General features: G+C 38.4%; 1 pseudogene; it reads left to right on the top strand.

Moving 5' to 3' along the window:
- Nucleotides 1-17,011: 17,011 nt before the first annotated feature.
- Nucleotides 17,012-17,728, top strand: LOC145049765 (scarecrow-like protein 6; annotated as a pseudogene).
- The last annotated feature ends 1,173 nt before the right edge of the window (nt 17,729-18,901 follow it).

The following is an 18,901-nucleotide window of genomic DNA, read 5'->3' as shown; positions in this document are numbered from 1 at the left end:
GGAGTGTCAAAATTAAACTTAGTGTTAAAATTGAGAAAAAAGTGAAAACTTAGTGTATTTTTTGTATTTTTTTTTTCAATTTTGACACTTTAACATGTCACGTTATCAAAATTGACACGTAATCATGACACTTCAGCAAACAATCGGTTTGACCGATCAAGTTGTCAGAATTGTAACAAATTGAAATACACAGTGTCTAATTTGAGACATAAAATAACACAATGTCAAAATCGAATTTTTGTATAAACTTAATAACTTTTGCAACATTTACTCTCATATTACTTTTTAGTGTACTTGATCTAAATAAAAAGATATCTATTTTTATTTTATTTTAATAAAATAATAAACTAAGTTACAACCTGTGGAAATCACGGGTAAAAAAGAAAAATAATAATGATAATTAAAATAGTTGTAATTCATTAGATATTTATAAGAATTTATTAAATTAATAAGATATAAGCTTTGTTTAGACATTTATATTGATTATTTAAATTTTATATTTTTTAAATATCCGACGTTATTTATGTGTAGACATTTAATAAATTTATGATTTTATAGAAGAAATATAAATTTAAATACAATGTAAAAAAGACAATCAATCATGCAAATGCTATTGATATACAAAAAATTAAATATAACATATATGTAAAAATTTTAAAGATGTTATTAAACCTAATTTTTTATTTGAAAATTATGTTTTCAAGAAACTCCTAGTAATCCTTATTATACGCATTTTATAGATGTTATTAAACGTAATTTTTATATAAAATTAAATGAATATAAAGGAAATTTTGAAGAATCCAATTGAGAAAAGTAGTCGAGGGAAACTCAATTTAAACAAATGAAGGGTAACACGGTCAAATGATATTGGAACGAATGAAGGAAATACAAATCCTTCTTATTTCGCGTGATTTTATACAATATATAAGTATGAATTACTTTTGTGAAAAGGAATAAATTGTGGGCATAATTTGAAACAGACGAAGGAGTACGGACAAATGAGCCTTTTATTAAGAATGGGATACATGCCAAATGAGTCTTTTATTAAGGCAGAAAGAGTAGATCCAAAAAAATCATTCCGTGTTAAATTGTAATTCTTAGTCTAAATGATTATAGCAAAGTAAACCATTTTTTAATAATATAATTTAAATTGTTATTTCATGGTTAAATGGATAATATATAAAAAAAATCAATAAAAACATGTAAAATTCAAAAGTTCATATCAAACTAAAAAATACCAATTTATGTGAACAGTTACTTTTTTATGTTAAGTTTGACATAATATCTCGAAATCATAATTTTGGACGACTTTATACTACATTAGCATATAACATTATGTAAGTCTTTTGGAAACCAATTTTACGCATTTTTATAAGTTTTATATTTCAATTATAAAAAAACCAAATAAATATCACTTTATAATCAAATAGTTGGAATATTATAAAACTGGAATTTGTAAAAAGAAATTTTATGGAGTTAGAAAGTGAAATGTTGGGTTCAAGTTATTTGACAATAACAAAGATGACAAAGGACTAAATGTCGTTGGACAAGACAAACAGGACGGCAAAATTACCTTGGGGAAAAAACCTCCACAACATTTAATAACAACAAATTCATAACACCAGTGAAATTCAAATCCATAAAAATTTAAGCTTATAATATAGTTTGGGTTTCCGTTAGAAAAGTTCTAACATTTTAGAAAAAATTTCAAAAAATTTAAAAGACGAAACTTCAAAAATGGTCCCTATGGTTTTCAAAAATGTCAAGTTTAGTCCCTAAGTTCAAAAAACCTAACGGATCGTCCCTGTGGTTTCAAAAATTTTAACATTTGGTCCTTACGGCTAACTCCGTACCATTTAGCTGTTAAGTCAGGGGCATTTTTGTCATTTCACTACACAGGGACCATTTATGAGGTTTTAATTACTTTTTTTTAAATAAATAAATATATAATATTTAATATACAAGGGGTCCCACCCCATCTCTCTCTCTCTCTCTCTCTCTCTCTCTCTCTCCCTGCATCTTATCCCTATGGTCTTCCTTTTTTATGTTCACCTGCATCTTTCACACACATACACACTTGACAAGCCTTCACAAAGCCACCGATTTAACACAATGAATCTTTGTTTAAACCAACAATTACAAGTTCATCAGCAAAAGAATGTTCATCAAGAAGAGAATGACGAAACATCATCTCCAAAAATATTTATATGAATCCATGTTTACAGTAACAAAAACGGGGGAACTAAGTTTAAATCAATAAGGAAAATGATTTCTTGGCTAAGTAAAAAATATTTATATGCACTAGGTTTGATTTATGCTTAAGCATTTAAACAAACACATCGTGTGCATGAACACCTGATGCCACCGCAACCTAAAAGGCACAACCCAGGAAGCATAGAGTACAACCCTTCAATGCACAAGATGTCACACCCCAAAACCGGAACGGCGGAAACGTTCTGGGGAGGATGACGTCATGTCAAGTATCACAACACATGCATTATAGTAATCAAAGTACAACAAAACATTACATTAATAATAATAATTTTACATGGTTACATCACAATACATCAAAGTAATACAAGTAAATATAAGTAAGTACGGCATGGCACTAAGCTATCTTCATCAATAGCTCCTTGGATGTACCTGTCTAATGTTAACCTGAGAATACAAGTTATTTGAAAAGCGAGTATCACCATTTTTACAAATGCTGGTGAGTTCATAAGTATTTAGTGACGTTTATTCAAATAACTTTATTAAGTAGTAGTTTAAGTGTTTACTGTGTATTAGAGTTCTTTCCAGAAAATCCTATATTTTCTTTAATAAAGCAGCTTTCTACCAAGACTGGTCAGTGTTATGTGGTAAAAAGTCATTTTCCCTAAATTGCTATCATTATCAAAATACTGAATTTGATTATTGAGGAAAGCAAACGACATCAGGGAATAACAAATGCCTCAGCAGTGAGGACTGCTGACTAAGGCAAGGAATCATAGACACCAAGAGAATATCGAACAAACGACACGCCTGGTTCAGTCTAACAAGTAGAGACTCAGACCCCAGAAGGTACCAAATGAAAGGTACAACTGGTAAGGTCTAAAACAGTGAAAAACAGACCCCAGACAGTATCAAATGAAAGATACGTCTTGTAAGGTCAAAACAGAGAAAACAGACCCCAGACAGTATCAAATGAAAGATACGTCTTGTAAGGTCAAAACAGTGTGACTCTGAAAATGAATTACCAGTATACAGTGTAAATTGCCAGTGACATACCGTTACCTTAAAGCCAATGAATTATAAGGTAACCCGGGATACTCGTAACCATACTGACTAGAGTACCAGACGCCCTACAAGCGTCTAAAATATGACATTTATCACCCATTGGCTTGGTAGGCCGGGACTGTAGCTAGCAGTCTGGGTGCGGGGTTGTCAATCCCGTATAGATCTATACACACAATGTCCACTCTCCCTACAGGAGATTCTGGTTACCAACTAGACGACGGAGAAGGCCGTGTCCTGAAGATGCATCCCAAATAGTGGGTAGAGACTTCCAAATAGTGGGTAGTGTGTAAGTGCTGAACTAGAGGTAGAGACTTCCAAATAGTGGGTAGTGTGTTTCTAATGTAAGTGTAGACTAGAGGTAGAGACTCTTAACTGAACTGACTAGAGAATTCCTGTATGTCCATACTCATATACATAATATATAACTAATGAATCAAACGACCTTCGGACGGCCATCCGATCCCACCAGACCACATCTCAACGAAGAAAAGGAAATAGGGCGGACAAGCCTTCCTAAGTCCTTCAATCATTATTTATATGCATCTATACAAGCACAGACATACATCTAACTACGCTTGAGTGTGTATCAAGTGGAATCATATCGTGAAGTATAAGTGTATAGTGTGGAATAACCGACTTGTGAAGTATAAGCGTACAGTGAAATATCCGAGTCGTGAAGTATAAGCGTACAGTGGAACATCCGAGTCGTGAAGTATAAGCGTACAGAGTGGGATAATCGAATCGTGAAGTATAAGTGTACCAAGTGTAAGTGTATCACGAAGTGGAAACGACGATAAGTGAAGTAAGAGTGTCTATCAAGTATAAGCGACTACAAGTATAAGTATACGTCGTGAAAGGGAAACTTTGATGAAAAACCTTTATATTCGGAGAAAATCACAATTTGTATTCTTTTGTAAAATATGTTTGAAAACCTTTGAAAACCTTTCATAAACCAGTTTAGAATGAATTTAGGTAAAAAAAATATAAGTAAGAGTTTTGAAACAATTGAAAACCATTATAGTGTCCTACTCGGTAAAACAGTGTACAGTGGTAAAATCTTGTGCATGCGGGTTATCAATCACATGTGATTGATATGATAACTGGCATGTTTAACTTGTATTCCCCCCTATAAAACATGTAAAAACATTTAAAAGGTTCATTCAGGGGTATGAAATCACCTGGTGTAAGTAGGTCCGACGAAGGTGCCGTTTGGGCGTTCGGTGTCACGTAAGGACTCGAACACACTCAATGACCTATTTAACATATGATAACATATGTTCACAAACAATTAGTATATTTAATACTAATTAAACAAGTATACGCGCTCAAAGGAGCGGAAAACACTTTGGTTAAGTGTTTGGGGTGTCGCGGGTAGCGTCTAAAGGTGTGTATGGCTTAGGAATGAAGTTTACCCTCCGAGAGTAACCTCTTATTACTTAGTTTACGGCCTAGGGACTAATCACCATGAGTTTACAGCCGTAAACTCATGGTGAGGGTATCTAGTGTGTTTTAAGGCTTAATCTTGTTAGTGGGATTTTTCTAAGTACAATTCCAAAAAGGCATGAGTGCGTTTAAGGTCTTTAAGGGCATCATAATGGAGTTTATGGCCCAGGGACAATTCCTAAGGGAGTTTACGGCCGTAAACTCTCATATCATGGATTTAATGAAGTTTTAAGCCCTTAAATCATTCCTAGCATTTTATAAAAATAGTCTAAGGCCATTTGGGGGGTAAAAACCAACATTTGGGCATGTTTTGGGGAGTTTACGGTCTTGACACATGTCTGGGCCGTAAACTCCTTTTCATCCCTCCATTTCTTGTGTTTAAATGATCTAAACCCTAAATGGTATGCCCCTAATTTATGTATGAAGCCCTAGGGTGGTTTGGGAGTGTTTTTGGGGCTTTTTGACTTGTTTAAGAGGTGTTTACGGCCTTGGAATATGCCTGGGCCGTAAACTCTCTTTTACCCCCTAAAACCATGTGTTTTAATGTTTAAACACTCCTAGGAAAATCTCTTAATTTATTTCCAAGCCATTAGGGACATGTTTGGGTCATTTTGGCCTTGTTTAAGGGGTTTACGGCCTAAGGAGGAGCTTAGGCCGTAAACTCCTCTTTCACAGCTTCTATGTCCGATTTGTAAGCTATAAACACGAATCATTATGTTTAAAACAAGCTAGGATAAGCGGACTTACGATTTGGAAGCGTTTGGTTGCGGATTCGGGGCGAAAACGGGTCTTGAGAGAGAGTATAGAGAGAGAGTGTGGAAAAGGTTGAAATGGGGTTTACTCCCTTTTATATATGGGTGGGAGTTGGAGCTCAGTGGAATTCTACCAAATACTGCCGTTATACGGGGCTTTTGGTCGCACCCGATTTAGTGGTCGTAATAATAAAAACTAACTTTTTCCAATTAAATGGAAATGTGTGTTATGTGTTTTTATTTCCTTTTATCACGACTTAACGACATATTAAATGTAAGCAAATGGAATGTTTATTTAATTGACGACCTCTAATTAACGAAACTTTTATAAACTGGAATATTCCGTTAACGGTAACGGGGAAATGTAATGGAACAACTTGGGTTGTCACATCATCCCCCTGTTAGAGGGAATTTCGTCCCAAAATCCAGGTCTAGGCAAGGAAGTAGGTATGAATGGCCAAGTAGAGGAAAGGGAGTACTTCCTATACGGTTGTCCTCGCATTCCCAAGTGAACTCTAGTCTGTGTTTGTCATTCCGACAGACCTTCACATACGGGATGCGGATTCCGTCTAGTGTAGCTAGTGGGTTCCAACTGGTGTATCTACAAGGTTAGGGTTCTCAATGGATTCTATCAAGATGAGTGAGGTATGAAGAGTGATGTCGGGTAATCGCATATCTAGTCTAAGAAGTGGATCGATCGGGTGTGAATCTTGTGGTATATCCGAAGGTAGTGGCGGCCGGAAAAGGGTTGGATCAAGTCTCCATAGGGATTCTCAGATGGTCCTAAGCTCTCGGAATGGTAGAGATTTTCAGTACTCAGAACATAGTGTACTTCTATGGCCAGATCATCACTGGCGTGATCGCCATTCCGAAGTTCCTAACGTTCTCTCCCGTACTGGTAGTGTAGTCCTTCAGGTTGGTTCTTAGGAATCTCGAGTGGTCTTTGGTTTCGTGTTTTCTATCAACTGGCTGATAGAGACTTTCTAGATCGTCGAGTGGGTTGCGTAACTATGGTTATCGGTTTGCTGTAGAGTGTCTATCTCAAGCTTTTGCAAAAGGAATCTGCACTAACGAAGCTTGAGATGCAGAAACCTTGGAGGTTAGGAATATAAGGTTTCACCAGACGAGTGTTGGACTATCTCAGGAGGTGGTTCTACTATTTCTGGGTGAGATAGTATTCGTGGAACACCTAATAGTCCAATGAATCTCTAATACTTTGGTTTATTCTAGCGTGGAAAGCGCATGCTCCTGCATAACCCTTCGACTAACACCAGGACTGGTTTCAAGTCTATAACCTCTTCGGGATCAGGGTCATGAGGCTTAACGCAACTACCTTCGCACTTTGATCGAGTATTCTTGGCTGTGGAGGTTATTCTGTGGTTCTCGGTATCCTAGTGTTCACTTCAGAGAGTGTATTTCATCGTCTACAGGGCGACGACGATTTCCTCCATGCGAGAGGGTGGAGGGTGATAGGCACTACCTGTCTATAACAGGGTGGGCAGGGTGCCTGAGTAGTAAGAGCATCTACTGCAACTACTCTTCCGAAGGTTCTGAGTTTCCTCGGTCTAGGTCAATTCTAGTGAGTATAGGGTCTCATCACTCAGAACTTTACTAGCTTAACCCGCAGTGATTCTCTTGACTCCGGCTCCTATGTTATGGAATAGGGTGAAAGTGTTTTGCGAAGAGGTTCGTGGTAGAGCTCATGCTTGGCTTAACCACCAATACTTGGTGTATGCAAGCAGTATACAATTGGGGTCGGCAGGATGTTCAGCTGTGCGACTCCACCCCAAACCCACAACCCAACAAGGAACAGGGAGTAAGGAGGAAGCACACACCTTAAATCTTTTTGATCTTGTCACAACTGGAAATTTTGTGTCATGTAATCTATACATTCAAACTAATGTGAATCAAAAACTTCAATCAAATACATTATACAAGTACTACAAGTAGTCATCAAACAATTGGAAAACCCTAGAAGTTCTTGTTAAGTCTATTTTGGACTAGAACTTCCTTATTGGATCCAAATGGACCAATAAGCTTCCAATTGGACTATCATGGGCTTAGAACCCTAATTGGGCTCTAATTGGACCCACACTAATTTATTTCAACATTTTGGGCCATGTTGGGCCTAGAATGAAATGAATTAAAAACCTTGATACATGAATAACCTAAACTAGTTCAATAAAAATATAAAAATCCTACCACATTCTTTTAGGCTTAAAACATACCCAAGATTAACTCTAATATTGGGCTTAGGGGCAAAGGCCCAAATTTTTCCTTTTTCCTTCCAAAATCTCGGCCCAAGGCCCAAATCCAAGAAAGAGTTGACTATTTGCTTGCCACCTCACTATTACCCATAGGACTTCCATGCATTATTTCTCATACTTCCAAGCACATATCACTTCAAAGAGCACTTCTCTTCTCTTCTCTCTCACTCTCGGCCATACACCCCCACACACACACAAAAATCTCTCAAATTCTCTCTAGATCACTCAAGAACTCTCCTTCCTCCCCTCTCCAAAAATCTCGAAAATTAGGAGCTTTCAAGAGGATCTTGCAAGTTAATCATCATCTAAGGTAAGATTATACTTGGATCTATGGTTTAGATTCTTTTGTTATCAAAATCCTTTCCTAATCTATGCAAAAATCGTGATCTTGCACCCTAGAACCATCTCAAACTCGAGATCTTCATCAAAGGGAGCTAAGGCCAAAAATCACTTCATTTTCCTTCCATTTTTCCTTGCAAAACCGAGCCCCCACACCCAAGGTGAGCTTCATACCCCCTATTTTCTGTTTTTATGAGTTTTGTGGGGGGGGGGGAGGGGGAATACAAGTGAAAGTGTAGATCTATATGTGTTTTGTATGCCTTGTATGATTTCCATGCTTATATGCATGCATTTGTGTGTTATAATGTTGGATCTAGCCATAAAACCCCTCAAAACCGAGATATATCTTGTGTTAAATGATTTTAGCTTCAAATATATTTCTAAATACAAAGTGTTTCAAGAAAAATGGCTAAGTGGTTTGGAAACAATTTTCTTTGGGTTAAAAACACAAATTTTGGGCCTAAAATGTGAAAAATACAAAATTAAGGGTCCAAAAGGGCATATCACGAATTCTGATGGATGAAGTGTGCCAAAACAGTTTCCATAAATCAATTTCTGGAAATATACTCATTTAGGGGATTAAAAACATAAATTCCAAGCTCAATGGGCTAAAAATGACATTTTCGGCCCAATGAGGCCCATTATGCGAATTTTTCTGTTTTGGAGGGCCAAAACTGTGATTTTCTGTAAAACAGTGGACCATAAGTGATCCAAGTCCTTTTCAAAGGTTTAAAATGCTTTCTAAATTTAAAAAGGACCAAAGTTGCAAAAATTTTCCAATTTGGGCCAAAATTGTCAAAATTGCGAAAAGAAGGGGTTAAAACCGAGAAAACTGCATTTTCAGGGACCTAAACTGTTTCCTATGAAAAATATGCTGAAAAATATTCATTTCAATAATTTTTGGTGTTAAAATGTCAAGAAAATTGATTTAAGGACCAAACCGGGAAATATTCAATAAAAGGGTTGAAAATGTAAATTTTACAAATAACGAGGGGCTGAAAACAGAAATATTTCAAGGCTAATTCAATATACACAATTTGATCAAATAATGGCACCGCGAATATCGACGAAATACAATACATTACAATACCAAAAGTCGTTGTTAAACGAATTGGCTCGGTCTCGAGCCAATAGAAATCTACAACTACTAACACTACGATACTACGATTCATACAAGTAACGTTTGGTTATACATATACATGCGAGTGTGCACAGACGTCTACGCACCATCTTTGGGCCCCACAAGTGTAAAATCTTGTTCGTTGAGCCTAGCTAGCCCAATGACCTGATCTTAAGGCCCGAAGACATTTTTTTTACGGTGTGTTGGGTTTTACCGATCCGACACAACGTAAATAGACTTTCAATGGCTTGTATACTACTGGTCCCCAAGGGTCCTTTGGTATTGCTAGTAAAGTCTACATTTCATGCGAGGCGGGTCGGGGACCCCTCGTACATTTTTATCCCCAACCGGTTAATGGAGTCACCGGGGTCTTCGTGACCTCTTTCTCTTCGGATGTGGGACTACACCTAGTCAGGGCGATTGGATAACGCGATTAGTACGGACGACGCCTTCGGGATCGTTGGTACAACTATAAACTGGGCGTTTGTGTAACGCGGGTTTGTAGTAAATAATCCTGCTCGAGAACCTTCCAACGTCGCCCGGGACTGACACTATACGCTATGCAATGGTTTCAATGTAATTTCATGTAATTCAAGGAACTAGGAGAACATCGGGTTTTCCTAGGGTTTTCAATACATACAAATTTGAAATGCATACAACTTCAACGAACATTTTTTTACAAGTATAGAAACAAACAAGCATACCTATGGATCTTCACAAACGTTTTCAAAAGCTTTTATTTTCAGAAAATATCGGATTTTCTGGTGGTTTTTCAAACAATACAAACATTGGATTTCAAACACTACTTATGAACTCACCAACATTTCATATGTTGACGTTTTTCAAAATACTTGTATTCTCAGGGAACCAGTGAATCAAAGGAAATCATATCCAGTGACGGCTTGCAGTTTATTTATGAACGAACCGAACAATCTAATTTTTGGGAAATGTAATGTTTAAACAATGTATGACATGTAAACGCTATTGGTTGTACTGTATTGATGAATGGTGACGAATATTGTTATGTTTCATATATATTCAATGTTATGGTATACAATTGAGTCACGACAAGCCCCCGGACGTTTCCGCCGTCTGGTTCGGGGGTGTGACAGATCTCGATTGTATACCACTTTTACGCATATACCTGGTTATGGCGGTCATTCCTTATGAGTTCTAATCTCTATGTTTACAAACCCGACGGGCAAGGTGCAAAGGGTCTCCCGGGGGAATCTACGGAGTATGCTTCGGATGGTTACTGTCCTCTGGAGTATCTGCAGTGCCGTTCACTTCGGTGTTCATCTGACTACGAGGGGTAGGTCAACAGCGCGCGGTACCCTCTCTTGGGTACTTCGGAAGGTTTGAGATAAGAGGGACGATTGACGGATAGCATTAGGTTTGATTATTTGTGTTAGGTTTAGGTTCGGGAGAACCTTTATTTGCCGACATGGCTACGGAGAAAGTTCTTTTTACACAACACTAAGGATGCACACATGGTTGCATGAAGTCAAACCACGATCAATAGAGTCGTCGAAGTTGGCACACTCCGACATGATATACAATGAAGATCGATAGAGTCATGTGTCGAACAGGCACACAAGTTCTAGGCGTCTCAGGTTTCGTCCTATGTATCACTACCGCGGATACTTGGACCGATAGAGTCGACGCGGAACTATAGAGGGTCCTAAGCGTTTCCGAATAGAGTACCTTTTCATGACTGGATTCTCACAAGGCATTTCTATAATCGCCTCACATATACTAGTCATGTATATTTAAGGTGGGGAGGACTGTTGACTGAGCGACTCCGCCCTAAATCCACAACCAAACGAGGAACAGGAAATGAGGCGGCATTCGCTCACTCTAGGTCTGTCCATCTTAAATATACATGGCCGTAACGTATATGTTTAGCCATTATAGTTTTACCTGATGAATTTTTAAATCTTATAACAATGTTGTGGCTTTCACCTTATTGGGAAGGATTTACATTTTGAATTAATCTTTTAATGTATTTAGTTTAGTTATCTGAGATCGAGAGACGTACCAAAATCTACCGAGTTCCCTGATGCTTCTCTCTAAGCAGTAGAGTTGGACTCCACCTGCGTCTTTGTCTTTCCCTTCGGTTGGGCAGTCCTTCTTGAAGTGTCCCATTTCACCACATAGGTGGCACACTGTACGGGTCGCCACATTGGTGGTTGATGTAATGAACTCAACCGGGGTTCTGCAGACGCGAGCAGTATGCCCCAACATGTGGCACCTAGCACAATAGAGCTCCCGGCAGACACCATGATGATGGTAGCTGCACTTGTTGCAGTGGGGAAGGTCTCCTAAGTACGGTCTCCTAGGTGTAGAGATGGAAGGGTTGGCAGGGAATTTAACCGTCTCAGCTCGTTGCCCTTCGGAAGGTCCTTGAGCCGAGGTACTTCCCTCCTCTATCTTGAGTTTTCTCTTTAGTGTGTTCAGTGGAGGTTCTTGGGTGACTGGGTATGAAAGTGTTGGTTGCTGCTGTCCATTGCTAGGATCGGAAATCCCGATAGGGCCCTTGCTAACATTGGCGGTGTTAGCATTCAGGTGAGCCATGACAGCTGCTATGGCTGCTGAGACTGCAGCTTGGAACGTAGCTTCATCGAATAAGAGAGCAGGTTTCTTGCTTATGGATTGGTTACGCTTCTTTGGTGGCATGGTTTTCCTACCCGGAAAGGAATACAAGGTAATGAGAGACGATGGTTAACCCTGGACATTTCTGTCCTGAACGTATTAGGCATAAATTTTTCCCGTGCCTTGGGTACTGGTCGTCTGAGTGTCTACCTACATCCCTATGATGTAGTCCTGGTAATCGAAGTGGGTGTATGAGTATCGGAAAAAGGCCATAAGATGCGAGTCGTTCCTACTAAGTTACCTTTATACTGGGAAAGGTTTCACTCTCCGGCCTGGAGAGATTTGAGAACGGTTCGGAACGAAACTGTGGAAAGAGAGGCTCACAAGGGCATGTGGCTAAACTCTCTCAATAGAGATGCGGGGATTCGCCCTAATCGTGTATATGGCAACGGGAAACGACGATTTACCTAACACATAGCGTGAGTAGTGTAACCACTAACTCACTAAATTGTATTATTTTATGGGTGTATTAGCGTGACGAACACGAGGAAAAGACAATTCCCAGGTTCCATGTACTGGATCCCTTGGTCTGCCTCGTATCTTTGACTGGAATCGGCGTTGGTTTCCTTCGGTTAGTTTCCTAGGGTTCCCTCCTCGTATGGACATATTGAATTTCTAGTTCGCCTTCCTTCTGATTCCAACTCTGGGTGTCACCACTTCCTGACGGATGACTGGAATCTCGGAAGTTTAGGCGAATTTTCTCACCGACGTCCCTAAAAGAATATGGGCACTTGGTGCATTCAATAGTCTCGACCCGGTTCATTTATTTCCGAACAAGAAATCTTCTCAATGAACCTCCTCTGGGTCTGAATCAACTCATCTGCCGAGCACTGAAGTGGTTAGGGTTGTCTACAGGGTTCGTGCGAGAATGGAAATGTCTAAAGAATCCTAAGAGAGTTTTAACATTTCACTGGATGATCCATATCGAGTCCTGCTACGATTACACAGGGTATACAAATCATATATAACTTAGATCCGATAGGCCTTCGAATATGTGATACTACTCTAGATCCACATCCAAACAAGGAAAAGGAAATAGAGCAAAACCACACATTCTTAGCCTATGGGATCCTTATTATATATAACCTTGGGAGTATACCCTCTGTAGTTGTAGGTATATCAATAAGGATCTTTTTAGTTCTTCACGCAAGGTTGTTTATGTTTCCTAAAATACCCCTATGGTATTTTAATTCTTGTTTGATTCTTATCTTCTGAGTTTCGTTCTGGGATTAGTGTGGATCTTTTAGTGTTCTAAAATACTCCTATAGTATTTTAACTTTATGTTTGGCTCTAGCATTCCTAGTTGGTAAGTTTCAGACCTGTTGTACACCACTATCACTCCCAAGCACACGTTCATCGCATCTCAGATAAATGTAGTTGATCAGGTTACATTTATCCTAGCTTACGATTACATAACTGCCCAGGTTTGACGGTAATGCTCAACATCCGAAGACTTTTATTCTTGTTGTTCTTGTGATACTTGTGTTCGAGTGTTTAGGTTTTGGATGTTATTATACTTTGGAAAAATATGGTTATATTTTAAAGTATAATTCTTGGTCAGTGTGTTTTATCCCTTTGTGTTTATAGGTTGTATATCATTTATGAATTGATATACTTAGCTCACTATAAACAATGCTTTGATACCAATCTGTCACACCCCAAAACCGGAACGGCGGAAACGTTCTGGGGCGGATGACGTCATGTCAAGTATCACAACACATGCATTATAGTAATCAAAGTACAACAAAACATTGCATTAATAGTAATAATTTTACATGGTTACATCACAATACATCAAAGTAATACAAGTAAATATAAGTAAGTACGTCATGGCACTAAGCTATCTTCATCAACAGCTCCTGGGATGTACCTGTCTAATGCTAACCTGAGAATACAAGTTATTTGAAAAGTGAGTATCACCATTTTTACAAATGCTGGTGAGTTCATAAGTATTTAGTGACATTTATTCAAATAACTTTATTAAGTAGTAGTTTAAGTGTTAGTGTGTATTAGAGTTGTTTCTAGAAAATCCTATATTTTCTTTAATAAAGCAGCCTTCAACCAAGACTGGTCTGTGTTATGTGGTAAAAAGTCATTTACCCTAAATTGCTATCATTATCAAAATACTGAATTTGATTATTGAGGAAAGCAAACGACATCAGGGAATAACATATGCCTCAGCAGTGAGAACTGCTGACTAAGGCAAGGAATCATTGACTCCAGGAGAATATCGAACAAACGACACGCCTGGTTCAGTCTAACAAGTAGAGACTCAGACCCCAGAAGGTACCAAATGAAAGGTACAGCTGGTAAGGTCTAAAACAGTGAAAAACAGACCCCAGACAGTATCAAATGAAAGATACGTCTTGTAAGGTCAAAACAAAGAAAACAGACCCCAGGCAGTATCAAATGAAAGATACGTCTTGTAAGGTCAAAATAGTGTGACTCTGAAAATGAATTACCAGCATACAGTGTAAATTGCCGGTGAAATACCATTACCTTAAAGCCAATGAATTATAAGGTAACCCGGGATACTCGTAACCATACTGACTAGAGTACCAGACGCCCTACAAGCGTCTAAAATATGACATTTATCACCCATTGGCTTGGTAGGCCGGGACTGTAGCTAGCAGTCTGGGTGCGGGGTTGTCAATCCCGTATAGATCTATACACACAATGTCCGCTCTCCCTACAGGAGATTCTGGTTACCAACTAGACGACGGAGAAGGCCGTGTCCTGAAGATGCATCCCAAATAGTGGGTAGAGACTTCCAAATAGTGGGTAGTGTGTAAGTGCTGAACTAGAGGTAGAGACTTCCAAATAGTGGGTAGTGTGTTTCTAATGTAAGTGTAGACTAGAGGTAGAGACTCTTAACTGAACTGACTAGAGAATTCCTGTATGTCCATACTCATATACATAATATATAACTAATGAATCAAACGACCTTCGGACGGCCATCCGATCCCACCAGACCACATCTCAACGAAGAAAAGGAAATAGGGCGGACACGCCTTCCTAAGTCCTTCAATCATTATTTATATGCATCTATACAAGCACAGACATACATCTAACTACGCTTGAGTGTGTATCAAGTGGAATCATATCGTGAAGTATAAGTGTACAGTGTGGAATAACCGACTTGTGAAGTATAAGCGTACAGTGAAATATCCGAGTCGTGAAGTATAAGCGTACAGTGGAACATCCGAGTCGTGAAGTATAAGTGTACAGAGTGGGATAATCGAATCGTGAAGTATAAGTGTACCAAGTGTAAGTGTATCACGAAGTGGAAACGACGATAAGTGAAGTAAGAGCGTCTATCAAGTATAAGCGACTACAAGTATAAGTATACGTCGTGAAAGGGAAACTTTGATGAAAAACCTTTATATTCAGAGAAAATCACAATTTGTATTCTTTTGTAAAATATGTTTGAAAACCTTTGAAAATCTTTCATAAACCTGTTTAGAATGAATTTAGGTAAAACAGTATAAGTAAGAGTTTTGAAACAATTGAAAACCATTATAGTGTCCTACTCGGTAAAACAATGTACAGTGGTAAAATCTTGTGCATGCGGGTTATCAATCACATGTGATTGATATGATAACTAGCATGTTTAACTTGTATTCCCCCCTATAAAACATGTAAAAACATTTAAAAGGTTCATTCAGGGGTATGAACTCACCTGGTGTAAGTAGGTCCGACGAAGGTGCCGTTTGGGCGTTCGGTGTCACGTAAGGACTCAAACACACTCAATGACCTATTTAACATATGATAACATATGTTCACAAACGATTAGTATATTTAATACTAATTAAACAAGTATACGCGCACAAAGGAGCAGAAAACACTTTGGTTAAGTGTTTAGGGTGTCCTGGGTGGTGTCTAAAGGTTTGTATGGCTTAGGAATGAAGTTTACCCTCTGAGAGTAACCTCTTATTACTTAGTTTATGGCCCTGGGACTACTCACCATGAGTTTATGGACGTAAACTCATGGTGAGGGTATCTAGTGTGTTTTAAGGCTTAATCTTGTTAGTGGGATTTTTCTAAGTACAATTCCAAAAAGGCATGAGTGGGTTTAAGGTCTTTAAGGGCATCATAATGGAGTTTACGGCCCAGAGACAACTCCTAAGGGAGTTTACGGCCGTAAACTCTCATATCATGGATTTAATGAAGTTTTAAGCTCTTAAATCATTCCTAGCATTTTATAAAAATAGTCTAAGGCCATTTGCGGGGTAAAAACCAACATTTGGGCATGTTTTGGGGAGTTTACGGCCTTGACACATGTCTAGGCCGTAAACTCCTTTTCATCCCTCCATTTCTTGTGTTTAAATGATCTAAACCCTAAATGGTATGCCCCTAATTTATGTATGAATCCCTAGGGTGGTTTGGGAGTGTTTTTGGGGCTTTTTGACTTGTTTAAGAGGTGTTTACGGCCTTGGCATATTCCTGGGCCGTAAACTCTCTTTTACCCCCTAAAACCATGTGTTTTAATGTTTAAACACTCCTAGGCAAATCCCTTAATTTATTTCCAAACCATTAGGGACAAGTTTGGGTCATTTTGGCCTTGTTTAAGGGGTTTACGGCCTAAGGAGGAGCTTAGGCCGTAAACTCCTCTTTCACAGCTTCTATGTCCGATTTCTAGGCTATAAACACGAATCAATATGTTTAAAACAAGCTAGGATAAGCAGACTTACGATTTGGAAGCGTTTGGTTGCGGATTCGGGGCGAAAACGGGTCTAGAGAGAGAGTATAGAGAGAGAGTGTGGAAAAGGTTGAAATGGGGTTTACTCCCTTTTATATATGGGTGGGAGTTGGAGCTCAGTGGAATTCTACCAAATACTGCCGTTATACGGGGCTTTTGGTCGCACCCGATTTAGTGGTCGTAATAATAAAAACTAACTTTTTCCAATTAAATGGAAATGTGTGTTATGTGTTTTTATTTCCTTTTATCACGACTTAACGACATATTAAATGTAAGCAAATGGAATGTTTATTTAATTGACGACCTCTAATTAACGAAACTTTTATAAACTGGAATATTTTGTTAACGGTAACGGGGAAATGTAACGGAACAACTTGGGTTGTCACACAAGAACCCATTTCTTGATTCGGGTCCAACTCCGAACCCACTTCAATTGCTTCAAAAATCTTCATCAATGAAGAAAATGGTAGCCATTAATCATCATCAGCAGCAACATCAGCAAGGGATCATTGACCAACTTTTCAAGGCAGCATATTTGATGCAATTTGGGAACAATAATCATCACCTTTCACCAGTCGGTAAGCCTTTCGAAAGGGCAACTTTTTTTTTCAAAGAAGCTCTTCAATTACTCACAAACTCGATACTCAACAATATTAATCCCCAAACTAACCCTACCGCTTCACCTTTTAGTTTAATCTTCAAGATCTGTGCTTATAAATCATTCTCAGAGATCTCCCCTTTCATTTAGTTCGCTAATTTCACTTGTAATCTAGCATTACTTGAATCCCTTAACGGGTTTGATCAGATTCACATCATCGATTTCGATATTGGTTATCGAGGTCAATGGGCTTCACTTATGCAAGAGCTTGCTTTACATAACAATGGCGCTTCCTCGTTAAAAATCACAGCTTTTGCTTCACCTTCAAGCCACGACCAGTTGGAATTAGGGTTAACCCGTGAGAATTTGATCCATTTCGCTAGTGAAATCAACGTTGGATTTGACTTTCAGATTGTTAACATTGACGTTCTTGCTTCTTCTTCATGGTCGTTACCCTTTCATGTATCTGACAACGAAAGAGAGAAGCCTCGCTGCTTCGTCCATTCTCTTTTCTTCGGACCAACTGAGCAATGGAGGTGCTACCTCCTCTTTACGATTAAATCCCTCAACGGATCCATCTGATTGGGCCTTGTAACACCGAAATTTTTAAAACAAAATTTTCATTTAAAATCGTTTATCTCTTTAACACTTTTCAAAAAAATCTCCTTTTTGTTTAAATTACAATACATGACTCTTTTGTTCAATCAATTAATAAACCAAGATCCTCAAAACAACGCTTCCTCTGGTGTGTACAATCGTGTCGGTGCCGTCCCGTGATCCTGAGGGAAACCTGAAACATATAACACAAAACACTGTAAGTACGAAGCTTAGTGAGTTCCCCAAAATACCACTCTAACACATATTAGCCACTCATGGCTATAACTGTGTTAACCCTCTGGTCAGTGTGTCTCAGTGGGACCCTCCAATCCCAACTCTTTGTGGACCCTCTGGCCCAAACTCTATGGACCCAAAGGTCCTAACTCTGATAACTCTGAATCATGCATATCACATATCACAATAAATCTCATAAAATAAATAGCATACAAATACACTGACACATAACTTGTCACACCCCAAAACCGGAACAGCGGAAACGTTCTGGGGTGGATGACGTCATGTCAAGTATCACAACACATGCATTATAGTAATCAAAGTACAACAAGACATTGCATTAATAGTAATAATTTTACATGGTTACATTAATACATCAAATCAAAGTAATACAAGTAATAGAATAGATACAACATGATACTAAGCTATCTTCATCAACAGCTCCGAGATGTACATGTCTAATGCTAACCCGAGAATACAAGTTATTTGAAAAGCGAGTATCAACATTTTTACAAATGCCGGTGAGTTCATAAGTATTTAGTGACATTTCATTCAAATAACTTTATACAATAATAGTTTAAGTGTTTACAGTGTATTAGAGTTCTTTCCAGAAAATCCTATATTTTCTTTAATCAAAGCAGCCTTCTACCAAGACTGGTCAGTGTTATGTAGTAAAAAGTGGTTTTCCCTTAATTACTATCATTATCAAAATACTGATTTTGATTATTAAAGAAAGCAAGAGACAACAAGGAAATAACATATGCCTCAGCAGTGAGGACTGCTGACTAAGGCAAAGGAATCATAGACTCCAGGAGAGTATCGAACGAACGACACGCCTGGTTCAGTCTAACAATAGAGACACAGACCCCAGAAGGTACCAAATGAAAGGTACAGTTGGTAAGGTCCAAAACTGTGAATACAGAC

The sequence above is a fragment of the Lactuca serriola genome, chromosome 5, assembly GCF_051521515.1.
Source record: "Lactuca serriola cultivar US96UC23 chromosome 5, Lser_US96UC23_V15, whole genome shotgun sequence".
Taxonomy (NCBI): Eukaryota; Viridiplantae; Streptophyta; class Magnoliopsida; order Asterales; family Asteraceae; genus Lactuca; species Lactuca serriola.
The sequence above is the reverse complement of the archived record's forward strand: the minus strand, read 5'-3'. Positions and strand labels throughout refer to the sequence as shown.